This window comes from Augochlora pura, chromosome 6 (assembly GCF_028453695.1).
Source record: "Augochlora pura isolate Apur16 chromosome 6, APUR_v2.2.1, whole genome shotgun sequence".
In the NCBI taxonomy this organism is placed as follows: domain Eukaryota; kingdom Metazoa; phylum Arthropoda; class Insecta; order Hymenoptera; family Halictidae; genus Augochlora; species Augochlora pura.
The window spans coordinates 11,243,563-11,268,224 of NC_135777.1; the positions used below are offsets into that span (position 1 = coordinate 11,243,563).

General features: G+C 42.6%; 1 protein-coding gene across 3 annotated transcripts in view; it reads left to right on the top strand.

Moving 5' to 3' along the window:
• Positions 1-24,662, top strand: part of Pnt (ETS transcription factor pointed) — a 188,590-nt gene that overhangs the window by 18,069 nt on the left and 145,859 nt on the right. The window lies entirely within an intron of this gene.

A 24,662-nucleotide genomic window follows, 5' to 3' on the forward strand; every position in this document is an offset into this window, starting at 1 on the left:
TTTGCTAAGTGTCGATGCCGGGTTCTTGCTCGTTAGACCCCTGATCCGCGCCACCGATCTCTCATTGCGCCGTTTCGATCCACGATGTCCTTTCCCTTGTCGGACTTTTCATTGTTTTTGCGCCGGTCGGAGCTTGAAAATTCTTGACTAATCCCGTGCCTTGCGATTTATCTTCGATATGGAACGTGCGTGTACAGACAATTTAATTTAACGTGGCTCTATGTGAAGAGGTAGCACAAAATAAAACGGAAATAATTCCATTTTTATGTAATATGCACTACTTGAGCAAATTGTATCATAGAAAAATTTCGACTAAACATTTTATTAGTATCCTTGAAATGCAAAGTACTTGTCAGATTAAAAATTTTTTATGTAATAGTCTGATCTTCCTTCTTTCATATACATATAATAAAAGAAACACGGATGCATTTTTTTTCGTAAAATTGCAGCAATTTAAAGGCTTACAGTAGTGAGGGTGCATAATCCTCCATTAAAATCCAGATACATTATCTTCGAACAGAAGTTTCAAGGTTTAAAAAAAGTTATCGACCTACGATGATTTTTTGTAGTCTTATCATTAGTCAAAGTTGGCCAACTTTTCAATAAAATTTGTCTGTACTATATATTTTTTTAATAGTATGTATTAACAATATTGGTACTATTTCATTCGTAATAGAAAAGGTTAATAAAGTAATGTTAATAGTAAGTAAAAATTGAAATTAAGTTACTTGAAATTAACCATCGCTTCTAATAACACATGATTACTATCGTGACAAAAATTACACGTTATAATATTATTTTATTTAACATTTAATACAAATTTACATTGCTTTTGAACATTTAAATATGCGGCGGTCGGCAAGTTCGAGTTTAACATAGGAAATATTTGCGGGCGTGGCTCGTCATTTACAGTCAAGGGGTAAGATTGCATCACTTATGTTTGGTATACCGCGGATAATAGAATCCTTTCGATCGGTGACTCCAGCTCCGGGAACTCGCGAAGCTCGGCGCGAGTAATCGCGCGTTCATCGAAACAGCTTGGCGGATCCAACAGCAGTGTCGCCATTGGCCGCGGCATCGAGTGTTGGCGTGAGAAAATTGCATGCTCCCGCGTGTGTTTACCCGGCCCGGGTTCTAGCAATCGCCGAGGCAAATGTTTCAATTAGCCGCGTGCACGGCCATTGTTGTTTTAGCGCGCCACTAGATACCTATCGCGCTCGGCGAGGGGGCTCGTTTCGAGGCCCGAGCCATGCCCCTTCTATCCGCTTGTTTTCGATTGCTTTAATTCATCGTGCGTTTTACTACCGAAGCGAGAAGGGCAAACGCTCGGTTGACACGGACCGCTGAATTTCCCGCAGTCCTAAAAGCACGCGAGAGTCTACCGCTTCTACCCTTGTCCCCGGACTGATTACGAGCCACGAACGCGTAACAGACTTCCGGGCGACACCGTGTAATTCTAATCCCTGTTTATTAGCGTAGATTTATTCTTGACCCCGCGGACACGCTGTCATGCTCTTTTGTAGACGCAATGCTCGACACCAATCGAGCTTATTTTGTAATGGACGCTTTTAACCCTTTCACTACGGCAGTGTCGTCCGCCGAAGTACTGTCATTGAACGAAAGCTCGCGCCAGAAATATGCACATTGCGTGTGATTTCTGTATATACGTTTTTCTTAGTTTTAAATATCTGTGCTGAATAAAACAATCATTGCTTTAATGTAACAAGTACGTTTACATTTTTAATATGAAAGGACCTACAAAATTATTTTTGTATTTTGCCTACGGATGCCACTTGTATACACATAATTTGGATGCCGCATATATGCGGCGCTCGTACCCACAAGTCGTTGCGTGGATGTCGCATATATGCAGCGCTCGGCGCGAAAGGGTTAAAATAAGAGCTACCGATAGTATTTTGTAATAACAACATGCTCAAATATAAAAGATTTCACGAAATTATATCGTAAATTTTGGTACCACTGTATTACTATTACGTACCAATGACTAATTACAATATCAGCCAAATGACCACCCAAACTCCTTTCACACTCGATCAACCCGTTCTTTAAATTTTTTGTGACATCCTCGCACAATGGCTGCACGATCACTTCAATGATCCATCGGATGATATATTTTAGTTTATCTGTTGACTTGTGGACCAAAAGTCAAAATGTCAATCAAAATGTCAATCAAATGTTAAAAGTCACAATATAAATTTGTCTAGATTTTATAAATTTAAACGCGTTTCATCAACAAAAAGTTATCGATGGCTCTCGTTAAAGGACCATTCGGTTCGAAAAACTGATTCAGTATTACGATCGAACTCGTTGTCAATTTTTTGCTCGAAATAAACAAGAATAGGCAGATTTACGAGACTGCATTAAAAATATTTTACAGAAATAACATGTTTACGACAGAAACGTTATAGCAGAACCGAGTTCTTTATCGCGGGAAAGAAGCGTCGACTCGGAAAAAATTCTAGTATCAGCTTTTCGCGAGCACGGTTGAAACACGATCGATCCGCAGCGCGGCCGATGTAGCGTCCTGTTAACCGTTGGGATTGTGACACTAAAAAGCGCACTTACATCGAGTGACGCTTGCATAATATGAGCGCTGGCTGCATAAGCACTTACTCGTGTATAACTTGTCCGATTAGATCGGGCAGGCCGGCTCGCATGAGGCGCTGCGAGCTGCAGCCGCGATTTCAAAATTTAGTGCCCGCAGCAGTCGGAAATGCTGCGTTTCTTATGAAAATCAGTCGGTAACTTTTTCTTTATAACATCACTAATAATTAGCCCGCAATCGCTTTCACTCTTCCATACGTTCACTTGTATGTAATACTCAGAACATTACAATACATTTTTTGGAACCACCCTTTTTGGGAGGAACCTTGTACAGGAACAAAGTTATTGCGTTTTAAAAGCTACTCGAATGCCCTTTGCGAGGGCTTGTGTTACCGCGTTATCGCCACCGTAAGAATATACATACATGTAATAGTTATTTATATAAATATTACGTATAGAAATAAATTATGTTGCTGTATATAATATTTACACAAATAAAAGCTTGTATAAATATTATATATATAATTAAATTATATTGTTCTATATGGTATTTATTTGTAGCGTGGTATATAATATTTATGAACACGGTCATATTGGAAAATTATTTTTCAGTCTTTTAAATAAATAAATTAAATTAAATATGTCCCGTCACGAGAATTTTCTTAAAAGTTCTGAAGGTCCCGATGATCGTAAATTATCAAACGGTAATCGATCTAGACACCGCTTGAAGACTTGCGAAAAATTGCTTCCCCGGATTTGCATACAATTCCCTCGAAACTCGTAGCGCTGCTCCTTAGAGAAGCAGAGAAAGAGAGAGAGAAAGAGAGAGAGAGAGAGAGAGAGGGGTGGGGGATGAATGAATGAATTCCATGGGTGCTAACTCTTGCACGGTGACCTATAGAGACGGGTAACAAGAGGTACAATCGAATTGGAATCGTTCCGAAGGTAACCTATGCCGACGTGTCTCCTATGCTATCCAATTCCGCGATTTCGCGACGTGGAAACGCAACAAGTCGCGACCGGTCATCATCTCTAATTGGGCCCGACGCGCGCACCAGACTCTGTTGCAGTTAATTAACGCCTTTCCACCGGTGACAATTAGTTGTGGGCCGCGACTTGGGCGGATCTTGGACGCACGGGATCGTCGATCCCTTAACCTTCTGACCAGCCGATTTAATCCACGCGCTTACTTACTCTGTGTCTTGGATGATCCCTCCAAATATCTAGCATTTAAAGAAGTGCATAATTTAGAAAAAATTCATTCGAAGACCGGGCGCGCTTATGATCCATGTAGCGATTAGTGGGAAATCTGTAGGTCGTGCACAAATTGTTCTTAACCCCTTGCGTTAAGATTTTTTTTTCATGACTGAGTTAATTAACACTGTTCAGTTCTTAAGTTTTATATAATAATAATATTATTATATTATAATTATAATGTTATCAACAATTATTGTTACGAGCAATTGGTTTATTGATCAACAGAATAAAAGTTTCTCTGTTACAATAATATGATAATACACCGCGCAAGTAGTATATCAAGAAGAAAACAATGGGAAGCAATACAATAAGAAAGAATACAAAAAAGAATAGATGATCAAGATAATCGAATAAATTAAAAAAAAGTCGAGAAAATAATAGAGAATACTACAGCAAGGAATCATTAAGACAATGAAAAATAAAATTGCTATGAAAAGTATTATGATATTATTATTGTTATTACTAGGCTATAATCAGACTGTGGTATTTAAATAGAAAACTGTTACTCGTTTCATTGCATAGATTTCTGGTAATTACTCAGAGTTACAGATTGAGCAAGCCGCTCCGCGAATGTATGGAGCCCAGTGATCGATGAACGCGTTCGCCATCCACCGACGTGAAATTACGTCCTTGCGAGAGTGGAAGGTGTTCGCGGTGACCGTATGTGGGCAAGGTGACGCCCGACGCGTTAAAAAGGATTCCGATGCGAGATGGGTTGCACAGGCAGCCCACGTTTGCAGTATTTTATTATACCAGCGCCTATTGTCTCGACCCAACGCGACGCGGCACGATCCGTCGTCGGCGAAGAAAGGAATACAGCGTTCACCTTGGCAATGAGCAACTCGGACGGTGGTTGCAATTGCGTCGATACACGCGTCGTTGGTCGGCAATTAATATACGCTTTTTACTTGGACTTCCTTTTCGAAATAGTTGGCGAAAATATCGATTAACGAGTACCGAGTTCGCGTCGACAGACAACTCCTCTTTGCTGTCCCCGTGACGGTCAGGTCGCGAAAGAAGCTTGCGTTTCCTCTTCATAGTCGCGTGGGAGCTAGTTTCCGATTCTATTGGGTTGGCAAGAATGTATTTTCTGTTGTCACACATAGAGAGCGTTGGAATTGTTGTCTCATTTCTTTTATAATATCCTGATACCGAAATATTCTATTATCTAAAAATTTCGTTCCCGGTCTTCGCTGGGCGATAATATATCTAAACAATGATTAGGAGTAGGGAGTCGCTACTGTATAATATAAAATTTATTGTATTAGCGAGAGAAAGTGCTTTACGTAGGTCAGTATTCAGTTTTCTGTACATTAGTACATGAAATAAGTGTTCGCTATCGAAACGAATCGACTCTGCATTCAGCTTGCAAGGGTTAAATAGTGACATTCATAAAATGAACTTGTTGTTCTTCACACGAAATAGAAAATCGTGTTAAAAGGGACATACGAACGACAAGCAAAGTCTAGTATGTTCGCGTAGTACCAGTTGGAAATTAAGAGAAGTTGACGAAGGCAGTTATAGTGGCCGTAAAGTCTGGGGTAACTTTTGAAATCATGCAGCTATATTGAAGGAGTAGTATCGATGAGCATGGCAGTGCGCGAAACTCGAAGTATCAGGATTGACCAATAAATCGGCGGAATGCTGGGCTAGATCGGCTGGCATAGAAATCGGAGGCAGTAATTCTTGTTACTCGCGGTTCGGCTCGACACGATCAAAATGTAGCGAGAATTTACGAATTGGATAATCAGCAGCATCCTCATTAAGGCCCCCCACTGAACGCCCCCGCCTTCCATTCTCCTTCAGTGGCGTGTGTACGTGCGCGCGTGTACGCTACGCACGGTCCGCCGCAAGCGGCATAGTCGTCGTTCCGACGTGTCCACCCACTTATCTGCCAGATAGTCTCCACAGCATCGAACTAGCCCCCCCCCCCCCTCTCTCTCTCTTTCTCTTTCTCTTTATTTCTCTCTTGCTCTCGTTTGCTCTCACTCACTTGCACTTCCAACGAATTTTTCTCACTTTTCCGATCCAGCATCAGGCCAGCCTTGGGAACCCTTTGATTCCCTGGTATTATCTATTTGATACTTCTCTCAATTTTGTTCGATCAGTAGAGATTATCGAGTTAAAGCAAGCAGCTAAATTCTCATTCGGTAAATTCGGGTCTAAGATATCTTAAGTATCTTCGGATCGTGTGCACCATTATTATTTATCATTATCGTTTATTAATAAAACGGGCAAAATAGACTTTAGATTGCAGAATATAATAGGTAGAGTAATCTAATTTCAAAATACGTAGTGTAAATTGGGTCGAGTGATTTAGCAGTCTCAAAAAATATTTATGTTGTGTCGCTGTAGGAGTTCCGGTATCTGATAATTCTGTAAGATAATTGCAACTTCAAAGCACTTCGAGCTACTATTGTATTACGTTTAACTCATTAAGCTTATTAAGAAAAAAAAAAATAAATGTCTGTTAAGCTCCTACACCTTGCAGTTAACGCAGACAATTTTTATTTTGTATAAAGATTCGGAATTTTGTAATGATCATAAAAAGTGCGACGTGTCATGTCGTCGGTCTGGTTTTCATGTCGAGTCGGGCATTCGTGTTGCGAAATTCCGCAAAAATTGTACGGACGAATTAATGGTTATTATTATTATTTGTTTCGTATGTACGCGTGAAAGCCTTTGTTACAAAGGTATGGCGAATTTGATAGGTTCGTGGTTGATGATTAAACGATAGCGTAAAGAGCAAGATAAAAGCTACAAGATTACAGAAAATTTGTCGTATCATATTTGTGATAGAGCGTTTAAAGTTGACAAGCGTGTTAAAAAAGAAATCTGGAGAGTCACGATAACGGATTTGTGCACATTATTTATTACGGATTTGTTACATTAAAATTGCTAAGTAAACTTATATGGCGTCAATTACTTCTTCAACATTCACATCACCTGTAACTCTTGATAACATTAAGAGATTATGATATAAAGCATGGAAGAAATTGATTTCTAGAAATTACGTACATACATTATAATTGTGTTTTATAAAGGAAGAAAATGTATTTGGCGAATAGTGAAAAACTGAAGGAAAGTGGAATTCAATTAGCTAAATGATAATGGAGAAATCGACTGTCGCAGATCGGTGACGGAAGAACGATCGCAGCAGGACATTTTTTTCATCTTAGTCGCGCAGATCGCAGTAAAGAGAATGTGTTAATTGAACCGCAGATCGAACAGTTCGCCGACTCGAGCACGGACGATCGAATCAGCGCTCGCGGGAGAACTCAATTTGCAAAGAAAATAAACGGTTGCGCCGAGCGACCGGTTCATTTACAGTAGTTCATTGTTCATTGAAACAGGCGCCGCAAGAACCGCGATCGGGGATTGGCGAATCGATGGAATATCCACCGTTTTTCCTCGAGTTTCTCGAAAGGAACACTAACTCGTTTAACGCAGTCCTGTTACCTCCTTGAGAGCGAATCTCGGAAGCTTGTTCTAATTTTTGCAGGACATCGACGAAAACCGCGCCGCATAACCGACCTACTTTTCCTCCCTTTATCTATCCGCGTTTCTCGTGCAACCGCGACCGTTATCGATCCGAAATATTTTCTCCTCGGGAGAGAAGAGACTGTTCCGCGAGCGGGAACGAGCGGAGTAGAGTAGCGTTTGCGTTTTCTCGACGGTCGCGGGAGGCCATTGAATAATGCAGGTTTTCCCTCGGCATTGCCGTAACAACCGTCAGCGCCATTGTTACTCGATCCCCTTCGCACCCCCTGCCGCCTGATAGGAGACGCCGATGACAGTCGGTGGCCGGAATGTTTTATGCAAATAGCCATTGTCCTCAGCGACATTGCCGCGGTACCGCGAGAAATTTGTTTCTTTCGCGCTTCCTCCGACGCGCGGTGCGGCCCTCTCCAAGAAAAAAAAAAAAAACGCGCGCGCACGTCGGCCGGCTCGCCTTTAATGAGAAAATTGCGTACGAACTCGACGCCTCGGTCGCCGTTGCAATCGCGACTCCGGCTTTCGAGTTAATTAACCGAGGCTGCTTCTTACGCCGGATTAGTCTCGCGACTAATCCCGGAGCTGGCCGCAATTGCTCCGACCATGCCAATCTCCGTTTACCTCAGCAATTTCGAAGACGAACGAAAGAAGGTACCTCGGCCAGCGAGATGTACCTTTGATCTACTTTATTGTACGGGAAAGGTCCATAGGCGTAACACTCATTTTTTTTATGAGATTTTGCACAGCGGAAAAGCTCGTGACACTGAATGTAGCAACACCCGGTTTTAGGTACAGACGGCATAGTTTTTAAGATATTTAATGTTACATTTGTTGGCATTGTCCTCACGCAAGATGAAGGTTCCTTTGTGTTTACATTTTCTCCTTTCGATAGCGATCTTCGTCACCGTTTTCGGTCAACAGCGACCGATAGCTGCGGCAGTGAGACAGCTAGTAGGTGGAGGAGAAATGTAAAAAGAGAAATGCTTTCTGCTCGCGAGAACAATATCAAAGCCTCCAGGCTCCTTTAAAAAGCTTAAAACTTTCTTATGTTTTCCTTCCCTACAAGCAAATACGATATGTTGTTATACAAATAAACGTCACCTTAATATTGATCTTTTAGTGTGTTGTTAACCACCACTCCTTACGCCATAATAACGATTAAGAAGATTTCGTACATGATCTACTGAATATGATTGTTATTAATTTCTGCTAAATCGAAACAAACTTATTATCTTTTTTGTAGTCATAGTCCTGAAATCAAAGTAAATATGGACATAGAAGAAAGAAGAATTATCTCGTTTTAACGTGGTAATTATTAAGGTCATATTAATCCTTGGAATATAGTCGCGGGAGACGAATGCAGGGACAGTATTTGTTAGAAACTGGCGTTGACACAGCCTTAGAACGTTGAACTTGTACCAAGCCGTCTTATCACTGGGGGATCAAAATGGCTGTGCAATCGACGTGGGAGGGTGAACACAGCTGTGAAAAAAAAATCGTAGTCCAAGGGGTTAAAAGTCAAGCAGTTGCAATTAATTTACTTAATTCGCTGTTCATTTTCTGTGCGATCAAGTTGCGTGAATAATCCCTCAACTATTTCTGACTTAATGCACTGAAATTATATACTTTAATGCCTATATGTCATATACTAGAAAATAAATACATCATCTGATATTGTCGCAACGAAAGATTTGGACAAGCGATTCGGAAGCTCTCGCAAGGACGGAAATGCAATACAGTGATTCGGTCGTCGCGTTTCAACCGCTGGGAGGATCCTGGTTAAGGTGGCGGGCTGTCGATCGCACAGTCAATTTGTCATTCCGAGAAGCGACGCGGAGAGTCACGGGTCTACGTGTTTATATATATCCAATTTATTCCGCAGCCAGGTAGCTCACACCGGATGAGCATGGCTGTCGGAGAGACTTACGTGCCCTGCGTGGCGAAGGGCCCGGGCCCAGTCGCCGTTTCACCGTTTCACAGTTTCACCATGCCTCGGCCATGTGTTGCCGGCGTGTTGTCCGAGCCCTGCTCGCGAGTAAATTGGGAGCTACCCTCTTGCTTTCTCGGGCTCCGTCAACGAGGAAACCGAGACGTCGAGCGTGACGGAGCGGTGTCCGCTGTTGTCCAACTCGCAATCTCGGGGACCCTGGCTTCTCCTTCTCTCTCTCGGTCTTTGGTCTCTTTCTCTCCCCCCCTCTCTCTTTCTCTCTCACTCTTTGATCTATCTCCCTTTTTCTCTCTGCTGTCCTTTGTTGGTCAGAGCGAGTGGAGAGGGCGTGAAGCGCGGCAGGACACAGTGGCCCGGGAAGCGGTAATTTATGGCCCAAATTCAATTTTTAAACTGTCACATTGTGTTCTGTCAATTTATGTACTCCGAAGTAGGATCCTTTAAAATCTCGAAATTGAAAACGTTACATCTTTCAGATTACATTCCGAGCAGATATAGCACTTCACGCGAAATATTATGAAATTGGAATTGCAATTAAATAGTTTATTTCTTTCAAGATATCAAAAATGCAAATTTCTGCTATATCTTTATATATGTGAGCAGCAGATGTGTTTTCAAAGAGTAAATTACCGTATGTTGCTTTATAATTATGAAAATACTCTATTTATTTGGAGCATTCGTCAATATCATTAACATGAATACATCGATTAAATAAATATCTTTCTATTTCTGGTTCACACAAAAAAGATAAAAAAATATAATCTTTTAATTTTTCTATGACACCGACCAATTATAATTTTTGCAACTCCTACCTAACATCCCTAGAAAGATTTGAATCGTTTGTTCTAGGCAAAAAAGTTATATCATTTAAAAGGTGTACGAATATTTTGTTTACCAACTGCAGTTATACTTGCTGTCGTACCTTCTTACAAAACGTGTTGAAGACGTCGTCAAAGAAAAGCTATCAATTCCCTAAATATCACGCAATGCGTTACTGTTTGAAATAACTATATTCACAAAATTCATTTGACGTTCTTTACGCGGTATACAAGATCGGGGTCGTCACACACGTGTGACGCTGGTAACGAACGCGTTAAGTCACAGAAAGTGAATTCGCAGACCACTGTGCAGGGAGTCGTCTCGCCAACAATCGCGTTACGGTAACCGAATGGAACCCATGGATGCCCGCTGCGCTTTTTGAGACGATTTGTGTCTGTTTCACGCGGTCCCGCGAAAAGAAAGCCCGCTGAGATCGATAAGGCGAGTCGCGTCCGAGCATCCGGTCGCTTCGCGACTTCCGGCATCCTTGGCCATACGAAATTCTGCGCGCAACGTGGCCCTTTCGACACCCAGGGCTGTCCAGGGCCACCTAACGTCGCAGGCACGGGCACACGTGGCGCACACTTGTCATCCGTCTGAAGGGTTTGTTGCTTCTCCGTCGGGATTAGCAATACCTGCGTTCCGACTGGGTCGAGATATTGCCCCGAGACGATGCTTTGAAAATAGAAGATTGTATAATTTAGGGTCGATAGATCTTGCTAGCTGGTCTCTTCACGTGCGAAGGGTCCGGGCCGAATTTTACATGAGCTTCGTCCGAGTTCTGCAGCTGTTAATGTTCGGATGCCGAGTATGCGGCTGCAGACGAAGCAAGCGGCTGTTTTACACAAAAGCATTAAGAGTAAAAACTGTGTCTTACCATTCTTGTTCGAGACACCTTCGCCCAAGTTTTTAACATTTAATTTAGAGTTAAGTTAATTTAAAATGACTTCGATATTTACTCACTTGTTTTTTCAACAATTTGACATGTATAGTATACGTAGTATGGTATACTACATTTGAAGACGAACTCAAAATTTTCGAAAATATGACTTACGTTACAATGATTCTAATCCAATTTCCGAAAATTGTGTAACTAAGTGAACGATTTAAATACTCTGTATTGAAATTGTTCCAACAAACGCCTTGCAAGGGTTAACTCCTTGCTGTATAGGTTCTATTAAAGACCTGTCAAGTATGAGTGTTATTTCGTTCTTTTAAGTTAATACAAAATTCTCTTCTTCTTCTAAGAAATTATTATAATCTATACATTTACAATCATCGTAACTGGAAAGGGTTACGGCAAGGGGATTAACTAATGGGTTTCTTTCACCCGCGAGTAAATAAATAAATGAATGAAAAGATAAATAAATAGAACAAGTATTCGGACTTACTGCATAAGAAAATTGAACAGGCTACGAGAAAAAGAGGCGTTGGCACTGTCGAAGGATGTCGACGGCGAGAGTCTATTAAAATTGTTAAGATGCCGCACGGTACGGTGTCGCGTGTCTTGCGCGGCGAGAGGACCACCATTCCAACGAGGATCGGATAGAGAAATATGCGTCTGCGTTTCCGAGTGATTGACAGAAGATTCGCCGGTAGCAAGGCCAAACAACAGTCCAGTCACGTAGCGCAAAATAGCCAGTCAGAAAGATACACCGAAGCTCCGAGATGGCGAGACACTCGATCAGAGATCTTTTTTGCATTTTCCTCGACGCGACGACAGGCGGGTGCAGACAATTCTGCATAGCGAAGAACGATTCGAGTCGTGCAGCCAGCAAATTTATTCCTCGACGATCCGTCCTAACGCGTAACTCGCGTTTTCACCTTCCTCCGCCGGAAGTCGACGAGAGCACGGCGTTTCCATAGTCTTTTAATCGTGCAGATAAATTGCACGAGGAATGCAATCGCTCCGATCAACTTTAATCTTTGAGATTTCCGGGCCTATGCGGAAGTTGTTCCCGAGTCAGACTGATATCTTAGTAATACTACCCCTGGCAAAAAATATTCGAATAACGTTTAAAATGCAATAAGCGAACTTCGAATAGCTTTCAAACTTTACTGAACTATTAGCCAGTCAAGAATATAAGAATTACCACGATTAAGCTTAAGAATTTCCCGTGTTGAACATTTAAATTCTTCGTTAGTTTCGTTACAATATACAGTGGTGGACAGAAATATCCGTGCACCTTTTAAAACTTTTTAAAACTAAAAGAATTCGTTTAGTGTGCAATTATTAGAATACCATTTCTTAATTTTGCTGTTACTTGTAACGGCAAAAAGGTAATAAGGAATTCAATTATAAAAAAACTGAATTCAATGAAATTTTCAGAATTTGTAATTTTCTGAGATTTGCAAAACTTGTTTTGAAAATTTTCGCTATATACTTGGACGAGAAAGTTAAAAAAACGTGGGTTTTTCATATTTTTTTGTCATTTAAAGTAGAAATAAAATTGAGAGACAAATACTTTAACGATTGTACAATAAAGTAGTCCCTCCAGTGTCTCCAAAAAGTTACATATTCCAATTTGAAAAAAATATTGTGTTTTAGAAGTTGCTCGAATACTTTTCGCCAGGTGCTGTGGTGATTTTAGGTTCGCGAAACTTTTAGTTTCAAAACGAGTCATTAATGATCCCGACGCAGCACAACGAGGGTTAACTTCGTAGATGCTTCGATTTTGTGGACGATCTAGGTTCCGGAATCTAGACTGTAGGTGTCTATACCTAAATAAAGTGTCTCTGCCACGTGTTGGTTAGCAAAGTGTGCGATAACTTGGTTGAAGGACAATTTCTAGTCGTAGAAAGTATCCGAGCCGACGAAGATCGGTGCGACGCGAGCAAGGAAAGTTTTGAGAACTGGCAAAGACGTCGCGAAGGGTGTAGATTCGTAGTTGGAAGACAGTTAATTCTGTTTACGAGCCGCGAGCCCTCGAATTGCTCGAGATCAAAGGCTTCGCTGAAAATCAGAGAGGACTGAGAGGAACACCGCGGCGGGATGGGAAAATGGTGAAAAAAATGCGGTCGATGCCCGACGAGTGCATGAGAATACGTTATGGGACCGTGGGGACGAGTTCTGGACGATGAGAGAGGGTGCGCACGCTCGCCAAACGATCGTGGAAGGGAAACGTGAACCGATGGGCCGCGCCGGCCGGTCCCACGCTTCGCTCCGATATCGTTCGCCATTTTTAGAGATTACTCGCCACTCGGACACCCGATCGCACATTCGCGGTCCATGGAAATTCCACGTAAAATTTGAACTGCCCCTCGTGGTCTCGGTTGCTCAACAAACTGTACCTCCCTCACTGGAAAATTAGCGAACGAAAACGAATTATCGATAACACAATCAAGTCTTGCTCTTAGGGCAAATTATTGCGAACAAAGATTGTCTTGGGAGCAACTTCGAGAGCTCCAACGTTTAGTCGACCGTCGTTGCTATTATATGCCTATTTATTCATTTATCATCATCATTATTATTATTTATTAAATTTACAAGAACTCTGGATGCAATGGCAACCATTAGACTGCGGTTTTTACGTATTTATGAACGAAATAGGAAAGCCAAAGGCAAAAGTATAAAAACATTCCAAGGGTTTTAAAATACTGTTGAATTACTACCAACCTACTGAAATAATTCAAGAAATAAATTAGTGTCTACGTAACTCCTGTATCTGGTAATTAATACAAACATTTTTTATTTTCCATAAAATCTGCGGTGTAGCAATCAGAATTCTAATATGTGAGATTCCTCGGAATTACGCAGAATAATTAATAAGATTGTGCTGGAGCATTTGAGCGAAGAAAAGAGTCAATTAAATCTTTAAAATTATTGACGTTGATGAAAATGCGATTTAAAGTGTCAAATCGACCATAGAGAGTTCAGCATGAATCTCAAAACCTATTGATGACACATTTAAATTTATCTCGATAGAACGGCAAGGCATGAGACTGCTCCATTTAACACTATATACACATCAAAAGTAGGTTCGTGATAATGTGGCGATTTATTTATTTATTTATTTATTTATTATACGGGTAAAAATCCATTAGAATACAATACATATAGAAAGATATCTGTTCAGTTGCGACAAAGGACAACATATACAGAGGAAGAAAAAAATGTAGCACTAAAATGCAAAAAATACGACAAAACTATATTGTGAACGCTAATAAAGTACAGAGTTAGTTACAGATTATAAACTCGTTTTATGAACAAGGTAATTTTTAGAAGAAAGTACCAAAAAGCTCTCGAGAGTAGTCATCGGCGAGAGTGCTACTTCTACTAATTGCGTCAGCATCGACAAGTTGTGAGGTAGCATGTCGAATCGAATGGAAAATTTCTGAAAGTCTCAATGGAGTATGTAAGTTAATATAAGACAGCACTAGCGGATTGCGGGTGTTAGCGTTAATAATTTTAAAGAGGAACAAGATGCAACAAAGTGGCCGAATAATTGTTATCTCGAGGACGGTACAGAGGCTGAAGAAATTTTTAGGCGGTCCAGAGCGGAGGGATTAATCTTCGAAGAAGGACCGCACGAACAAGTGTTCTGGATAATTGTCCCGGGAAGAAAGCAAGGGTAACCGGTGTCTGGAAATACCTTCCCGCGTAATTATACTCGAGCGACGAGGTTTTTCGTGTTAGTTCCCACTCGAACGAAACGGGCGTTTATCATCGATGGGAATCGATCTCAGGCGTGGACCGTTCTCTCGTTGGCGAGGCGAGACGAGGCGAGACGGAGCGAGGCAAGGCGAGGCAGTGCACGCAGCATTGCGCGAAATGCGTAACCGCAGCTGTACGTGCGGTCGAGAAACCTCCCCTTTCTCCTCCACGCGTCACCTCGCCACGCCGGTCTTCTCGTTCTCCTCCACGAGGCGCTCTCTCTCTCTCTCTCTCTCTCTCTCTCTCTCTCTCTTTCGGCCCGTTTGCTTACTTACCGGCGACCAGACGCAGATACAGTTCTCACGTCCTCGATCCCCGGAGACGACGATTTACAGTTTCAAACAAACCCTCCGCCTCCTCTTTCTCCGCTTCTCCTCCTCGTCTCTCGGACCCTTTTTTAGCCCCCGCTATTCCTCCCCCCCTCCTCCTCCTCCTTGCTCGGACAGATGCTGCGTCCGAGAGAAGAAATTTGAAGATTTTCAAATTGCTCTGGCCAGTGCCAGCATGCCGCTTCCAGAACCCTGTATTCTCAGGCGAGAATCTCCGTTGAAGTCTCCGCTCAACTGGCGACTCTCGAGACAAGTCATTCTTTTCGTGATTGCTCTTTTCCTTCGATTCTTGCAATTTCTCCAGCGAGCATGGTCTTTAGACTTCTTGGCAGCCGCAAATGTATTCCATCGCGAGATCGCTTATTCATCAATGTCAATAGCTGTTGCCGTTCTCCGAATTTCTTTCGTAACTCTTTTTCATGATTTAAACATTTTACCATTTGCTATTGCGTATGACCATACGTAAATTCTTGATATTATCTATTTATCGTATTTATACGCCGGACAACCCATTGGCACATAAACAGAGAAATATGTACACTATCAAGGGAGATTAATAAATTAAGGAGAAACTTGTAATTACGGGAATGTTAAACTGTTCAAATAGGAGCGATGAATGAGCATGAAAATCAATGATGGGATATGTATTATTAACGTTCATAAATGGACAGTTAAAACAAATACGTCGCCCATACTTATTTTTATATATTTGAAGCTTTAGAAATCATATAAATGTTACACGAAACATTGAAGCATTCATATGGAATTTTTCCAAGATGACCTACCAGTCGTTATTACCATATTATTATTCTTACTACAGTATACTATCATTAATCCTCTTATTACTATCGTTAATAACGCTATTAGGACGTTCTTTGTAACAAAGGGCCCTTCCTGTCGACACAATAAACATTTTCGAGGTATGATACTAAAACCGGGAGATGAGAGAATTACGTTCTATTTTGCGGCGGATTTCTCGATAGAATATATCGTCTCAAGAGAATTCATGGATTTTGTAGGTATCGGTGGACTTGTTAACGATGGGATCACGACCTCCGTCGCTTATTTTCAGGCGACGTTGGCCGTTTACCTTGTTCCTTTAATAATTGACGACCTCTCTAGGAGCGGTTATTGTACTGTCGGCAAGTGACAGCTGCCACTCGACTAATTTAATGCGGTGGCTGGTTCTTCGAACCGAGTAATCCGTCGCATCGATAAATCTATTCTCGGTTTGCCGTGAATTCTTAAAGCGGTCGATTCAGCTCGGAGTCCGCCAGTTCGATTCATCCGCGGCGAGAAACGCCGCTGGTGGTTCGATCGATCGATTGATCGATCGGTTCGGCTCCGTTTCGTTCCAGTTCGCTCCGAAAAATCCTGCTCGGTTCTCGCGTGTGTGTTTATTACTCGTTGCGCAATTCGATTCGAGGAACAAGAACCCCTTCTCGGTAGATCGTTGTCGACCGATAAGCGATTGAAGCCGATCGCTGTCGATCGCTAGGATCGTGAGCGAGAACGCTTCGGCGTCGCGGCGACCGTTTGCCTTAAATAGTCGTCGCCGTTACCAGGGGCATCGGTCGGAGGCGTTCGATAGAAACGAACCTTTCTCTTCGATGCCTTATTCAGCGGGATTTAAAGATAGTTTAGCTCGTAAAAAATGCAACCGCGTGTCGCCCAGGCGTCGCGGATCTATGTGCCGCGACATTGTAACCGACCAGTGTCTACCTCTGACGGTCTCCGTACGTTCGAACTTTCGATACGCTTCGACCGTTTTCTCGCAGGTGGCGCAACAACGCTTGACAAGTACCCGCTACCGGTAAAACAGGGATCCTCCTCGCTCATGCCTCGAAGATCCTTGAAAGTCGCGACGGGCGTTACCTTGAATGAAACCACCGCTCGATTCAGTTCCGATCTAGTACCGGTGTACATCCATTCATAGAGTCGTTCTTTGAGATAGTCTCTCCCATTCACTTCGCGGAATTGAGCCGCGAGTCGTTGGTCTCGAGTCGCGAGGAGGGATAACCGCAGAGAAAGTTCCGGCAGACACTAGATCCTTCGCGCGAACCTTTGCGAGGTCCTACTCGAACAGAATCGATTCGATCGAAGGATTTCACGAGCATCATGCATCATACCGATTCGCAATACTGGAATTTTCTTTCGATACTTCGGAATTTCTCGGAGCTGAAACCATGGCCTTTAGGCAACTTCTTAGCCCGAATCCTGCATCCTCTAAACGAGAGCTCGGCGGTTTCCATCGCTCTTTAATCAGAATCTTTCCCTTATTGTTAGAATAGCTCTGCTCTCCATCTCTCCGTAAAAAGTAGACTAATCCAAATTAATGCTTTATTGCGAAGAAGTACTTTCATTTCACAATCGTTATTTTACGTTTTTCATTCTAATAATCTTCAGTTTTATTCATTGATTTTTCAGAACAAATTTTTGAAGATTCTTCTTATAGATCCACTATTCCGTTTGTTGTTTCTAGTGGAACAGCAATGTATTTAATGTAAGTTCTGTAAATTGAGAAATTAGTTAACGTTTAAAAGTATAATGGGTCAAAATGGTAGTGGATCACCCGGTAACTGCAGTCAAAAGATTGATTTAATTTTTTTCATATATATATATATATAGGGTTAAAGTCCCATTTTTTTCAAAACCAAAAGCCGAAGCATAACTTCGGTTGACTGCCGGAGAGTCAATGAAAATATAGAAGATATACATTAATTTGCAATGGTTGCTACGCATTCGTATAACAGAAGATTTTCTTATCCATTTATATTGTGCAATAGATCTCTATAACCGATTCAATAGACCAACAAATAAAATAAATAAATAATATCCGAAGAGAGCGTGGCGTTATCTGACACAAAGTCTGCGTTCTTGGACTTGATAAACCTAGATGTGCTCGTTTGCCAGATCTCGGATGGGCGAAAGGGAAGTGAGCCAGAGATCGATGCGAATTTTTCTTGGTCGACTGAACGGAACAACGGCAGGAAGGATTCTGGTATCGAAAATCGTAATTGAGCTGCAAGAGCCGCGGGGCGGCCGTAGAGAGGCGATCGCCAGTGCGCGCCGCGACAGAGGCTGCTCCGATAAGGAGCAGATAGGAGAACGAAGGGAATAAAGGGAGAAGGAGAGAAACAGGTAGCAACAGGTTGTGACGTCACCAGGCGCCACGCGACTCAGCTTCATTCACCGAGGCAGGGATGGAGAACGAGAGTTCGAGATAGAGGTATAGAGAGAGAGAGAGAGAGAAAGATAGAGGGAGATAGAGGGAGAGAGAGGAGGAGTCCGAAGCCCGGAGTCGGTACAAGCAACAGGCTGCACGCTGCACTTTGAATGCTGCTGGCTGCAGGCTGCAGGAGGGTGGACCAGGAACTAATAACGCCGCAGCTCCGCGGTGCCTTCGCGTTCGTGTTTTCTCACGTGATTCGACAAGCCGGTTTATCTGCCGGACGGCCACGAAACGACCCGGCCCAGCAATTAGTAGCCCGTAACGGTTTAATTCGCTTCGAATCCGAGCCCGATTCCCGATCTCCGGATCGATACGCGGCAAGCATTAACCGCGATCGCCGCGTTATTACGGATGTCGTTAAAACGAGAGCCCTTCCGTAGGCCCGGCTCGACTCGACTCGACTCGACTCGACTCGACTCCACTCAACTCGCCTCAGATCGAAACAGTTTTTAATTCGAGATCGACCCTTGCTCGAGCTTTTCGTCCCGAATCTTCTCGAGGATTCCGACCGGAGAACGATCGTATATCATTCCACGAAAGTTTATCCTGTCCCTTCTTGCTCCGTTATTCAAGCTCGTTGCATTCTCCTCGGCCTCGACCTCTTCTTCTCCATCGTTTCTTTGCCTCCACGGTCATTGTAACCCTTATTCGCGCACCCGACGATGTACGAGGCACGCCCTCCGGTTCGATGCTGTATGGTTTCACGGCGATTCGGCTCGGGTAAATCACTCCGTGAGCGATTCGATCCGCTCGCCGGAACGTTTTCGATATCGGGGTTCGTTAACTCAACTAGAATACCGGTCGGTTTTTAAAGCCCTCGTTATGAAAGCGCGTCAAAAGCAAAGAACTTTGGACGGGAGTGAGACAGGACGTTGGCTTTTTCTACGTTAAAGATGAAGCGTTGCGGAATAACGGGAACATAGTGGAAATCTAGGAGAATGAACTTTAATGGTTTCCTTACATCTTGTTCTACAATAATAACATACAAGAAATTAAAATAGATATAAATAGAATGAAATACAATAGATTAAACTTAAATAAAATACCATAATTAGAGTAACGAATTTGAAGTTATACTATTATTAAATTATTCACTACTCTACCTCTAGCTCACCTGCTTTAGAAGGAGCGTGGTATAAACATATTTTATCTTTGAAGATTCACGTTAAACTTGAAATATTCTTTTTTCTTGTGACAACATGTGACGACAAAATTGACGAAAATGTGATTTCTTCGTTGAATTAATATGATAATCCTCTGATTTTTTTCAAAATAACCTGAAACGGTAGATAAATTTTACGATCAGTGCGTAAAATTATAAGAAAAATGATCTCTAACGTATGATAAAAACCAACCGTACATGTTATTGATTGTATCACAATTTTAGTGGAAAGAAACAAATCGTTGTCTTCTCTAATTTCTATAAAAAAAAATTCTTCTTTTGTGAGAAAACCTCGCGAATTTGTCCCACATTGTGGCGTTCATCGCTTCTCCCCTGTGGAAATGCGCCGTCGGTACGATCGGATCTTAATAATTAATTGCATCAGAGTTGTCCGGCTGATAACATTTTTACGGGTAATTATAGTCGTAGGCCGTAGAATGCAGGAAACGACCTATTGGTAATGAAAGTGTTTAAAGCTGCAACAGGACGCAGTTATCTCCGCGACGTTGGGATGCTACGTTTCGTCCTGGTACGTCCGAACGACCGGAGGAAGAAAATCAGGAGAAAAACTTAGCCTCCCTGATGGCCATTCGTTTAATTTATAAGGAAACGATAGAGGATTTCCTATCCGGATCCATCGAATCGAGTGTGCGGCGCCAGCAGAGTCCAGTTTCTCGATAATTTCGAAATAACTCTCCCGGTTCCTCGGCGAAGCCGCGCCATCGCGGCAACGTTTGCCGCGTTAAATGATCCTGTTTCCCCTCCGCGCGCGCGCGCGCGCGCTCGCTCGCGCGACTCTTCGTTTATAATTTCAAACAGGCGGTTAGATAAAACCTGCTCGGTTTCTTCCGCCTAGGGCATTTAATCGAGATTACCCGAGCACAGTCGTGTTCCAGCTACCGCAACGTCTCTAGGTACATCTTTATTACCTGATCATCGAAACGAACCGATTCCGCGAAACGTTTGATATTTCGTAATCTGATGGACGGGACCGATACCGCAGCATGATTAAAACAGGCCCGATCGCCCGGCCAATCTAACATTCCGAACTGTTTCCGGCTTCGTATCGTTCCGGCGATATCAGCTGTCGATAAAAAGGTACAATGTGTTGCGCGAAACCCATTGAAAGCCAAGACTTCCTCATTGAAAAGGAAATATTGCTCTATTCAATGGGCCCGTGATCTCAAAGACAAGCTTCTGTTCGTTCGTCCATTTAACCAACTTTCTATCCACCGGATAGACTGTTCCTGGTCAGAAAGACGTGGCCGACGCGCGATGTAGGACCGGTCCAGTTATCTCCAGCCTCCATGAATCAACGGATCGCCGTTTGAATCAGGCCCGACATTCTAGTTTTCCTCGTGCCGCTTGCAATGTTCAAGTATCCACGAAACTTTCCTCACCGATCCACCTTCTCCGTTAACTTTTCCCTCCTCCCTTTCACAATTTGGCTGTCGCTTTTAACCTCGAGTTTGTTTATTTATTTAGTACCTAATAGGCATAATTCCCTTATGCGAGTATGAACATGTAAGTACAGGAAACGAACGAGAATGTCATTGAAAACGATGGGAAATAAGATAAGAGGTAGAATATGTACAAAGACAGAACTTATTCTAGGTAGGCATTAACAACTTAATTAAGTTCGCTTGACCTCATCAACTCTGTTCAAAAGACGGAGCCACATATTTTATGACGATTTATTTATTTTACGTTTTTACAATGAAAAAAAGTTATGTCAATACTGTTGGATAACAAGTTTATACAAATTCGTCTTGAATCTTATAATATTTGGTATTCTTATAATAAAACAATTTAAAGTATCCTGAAAAAGAGGGTCCTATAAATAATAATATTCGTTTTATTAATGGAAGAAAGTCCATGTTGCAATAATATAACAATTTGTCGCACAAGTAGCATGTAAAAAAGAAGTAAAGAAAAAAGGTGGGAAAATAGAAGAAGTAAATAAATAGAAAATACAGTAAAGTAGAGAAAATAATGCTATAATGATCTCAATGACATTAACATTATGACATTTATTTCACAGCATTATTATCATATGAATGCAACAATAAAAAATTGCGCGGACTTATTTGTGATTACTGTAATTGGACTTCAATTACTGTATTGCAATGCGTTATTGGGGCACAACTAGTTTTCTTTGTATGGCCTCAGTGTCGAAGGGTTAAACGAGGCCGTGTTGAGAGTAAAAGTGTCAACCTTTGTAAAATATTTGTTAGCTAAACTAGCCACTCTGTTTATTGGATCTAATGGATCATGTCTACATATATGGTAGACTGGGATACGCAAGAGAGCTGGACATCTGGAATGTCCTAGATGGGATGTTCAACTTGATTGAGACTGTACGCCTAGTAAAGTCGCGAACAATGGCTACCTTGCAGCATTGTGTTCTTCGGTCGCACAGTTTCTCGACTCGCAGCTCAATGTCTCGAACGTGATCTCTCGATCTCCGGAATCTAGGGAGCAGTATGTCCAGAACTGTATGTCTTTTCACATTTAACTGATTTTTGTCACAAGGAATTTTCTGCGAAATTCGGCATTTCATTTGATCTATTTATTTACGAGTACAAAAAAAAAACCTTTACAGATTAGCAGGTGCGTAGAATTTCGTATGTACAGCGTTTTAGAGAATGAAGATATTATTAATCCTTTACTCTTCTCTAGACTCTAAGGCTCGATTAAAAATTTCTATATTACGTTTCAAAATAATATTCGCATTACCAAATTTTTTTATATTTAATACTAGATTCACGGTTCTTGTCAAAATATCAGGTTTCTAATTGGTTGATTTATGAGTTATTTGTTCAATGTATCGGTTGCCTGAGACAAATGTTACAATGATGCTCGTTAAAAATCCAGATCAATGGCTTACTAATATGAAACAGCTGCTTTTTTATACTGTGTAAATCTAGTATTAGTAAGGTGTTAAAAGCATAGCTGTTGTACGAGTCACGGAATGAAATTTCATTTTTCATTTCTCTGTATTGCCATTTATTAGGGAAAAACTGCTAGGACTTATGGGTCAACCCAATAAAATCGAAATACATACTATAAGGTCAGAAAGACTACTTTGTACTTCGAGTTAAAATGACTCAGACCGCGAAGGGTTAACACATTTCTGCTGACCAGACATAATTCGGCAAGATCTGATTCAAAAAGTATACACGACCTGCAAGATGCGACGAAGCATTTAGAAGTTTGAATGTCGTAATATATCTGCATGTAGACCAACCGGTTGAAGGGAAGATTCAGGAAGTCGCTGCTTCTTCTGTATTTCGAATCTCGACCGCTTGATGTACCGGGGTCTTTTTCATGGGGTCTTGCGGCTGTCGCGTTTTAATGATGATCGCGCAATCAAGACGAATTATTGTTACGTATCCTTTCGAGGTCCAGGATGACCCCGAGTTCCTTACCCCCGACGATGACGACGGGAGCCGCTTAGTCCGCCGTAGAAAGAGAAGCGGTGTGCCGGCCTCTGGAGGAAACGGCTAAGAACAGAGGGGAACGACGAAGGGTAGGCGAACGGTTGGGGACAGGGTGGGCACGGGGGTAAGGGGAAAGGAGAGTACTCTCCCCTCCACGTGGCCGGCAGCCACGCGAGTTCATTCATGAGATCGTGGGAACGTGGCTCACGGTGGGTCCGTTTTACCCCATCCTCCGGCTCCTGCGGCCTTCCCTCGCCCCTCTGTGCACCTCGCTGCTTTCTCTTCGCCGTCCTCGTTCCTCTCTCTCTTCCTCCCTCTCGCGTCCGCTCGCGCTCATTCGGTCTCGTTGTCTCTCTCTCTCTCAGCTCTTTGATACGTTCGCCTTGTAGCCTGGTTTTTGTATTTGCCTCTCCGGACCGCGCTCCACCTTTTGCCGTTTCGTCGCCCGGAGACTTGATTTCGTTTATCGCAAACCTCCTCCTCGCCTCTTTCTCTCTCTCTCTCTTTTTTTGCGCGCGCTATTTTGCTCGTCGGAAGATTCTCTCGTCGATCCTCGGTGATCGAGACGCATAGGGCCCGATAAGACTCGTCGATTAATTTACAGTTCCCCCGGAACACCTGGGAACGGTACCTCGAGCGGTCCGCGATGGTCTCTTCCTGCGTTTTTCCCTCGACTCACCTCATCATCTCCCATTAGAGCTTGTTCCCTCTTCCGCTGGCACTTTTGGCTTCTCCTTGTTACTCTGTTTCTCGGCGGGCAAACTAGTCGCTCGCCTTCGGCCTCTTCTGCCGGTCTCACCCTTCCCCGGAGGATCGGCCTCGGTTGCGACACCGTTGCTCGTCCGCCGATCGAGAGCCTCCGTCGAAGAGACCACCGTCGTCATCGATCATCAGCGATTTTTCCATCGGATCCGCGGTGTCAGGCATTGCGACATTTCGGGAAAGGTTAACGCGTTCACGCAGCGACGCGCTACGAGGAAGGAAATGGTGAAAGAATCACTCCGGCCGTCGGAGGCTCACCAGCCGCCGGGGTGTCTGCTCACCTGCTTGCGACGGTCATTTCGTAATCCGGTTGCGAACGAGCCTCGACGCTTCCTGCGGCTACCCCTTGGTTGCGGGACCGGCGCCACAAATCGGCCCGATTCCACACCCGACGGCCTTGTAATTTTCTGCTTTGTGCTGCTGTCAGCCCGGGCCTGTCGAATCTCCGTGTCGAGGTCGCCGGACTTTCCGTTAAGGAGCCGTTTCTCGCGGACCGAGCTGAAAAAGTCCCGCGATTCTTGAAACTTTTCAAATATGTCTGTGATCGACAGAATTCCTCAAAACTGATTATGGTCTTTTCAACAGCCACAAGACAGATTTGACGTATCCCGAAATTTTTCCATTTCCCAAATTAATTTTAAAATTGATGTTTAGCTTCCTACGACGCTCTAATATTTTTTATTTATATAACATCATATGAAACGGTTAAATTCGTTTGTGAGTAAATAAATAAATTTTAGGTTTAGTCGACGGAATCGATAAATTAACGAGGTAGCTGTCCTTGACGAGGGTAATCGTCATGAAGATATGGCAATAGTTAGTATATATTAGTATCATAATGAGTATAATCGTCAAGAACAAATTATAATATTTTGTCACGTCGAGCTTATTCGTCGTGCATACAAGTTTGGCATTTAAATTGCAATTTTGACGAAAACTAAAACGTTCTTAAATTTCAAGATGTTTTGAATATTCAGAGATGAAGACGAAATAAAAAGG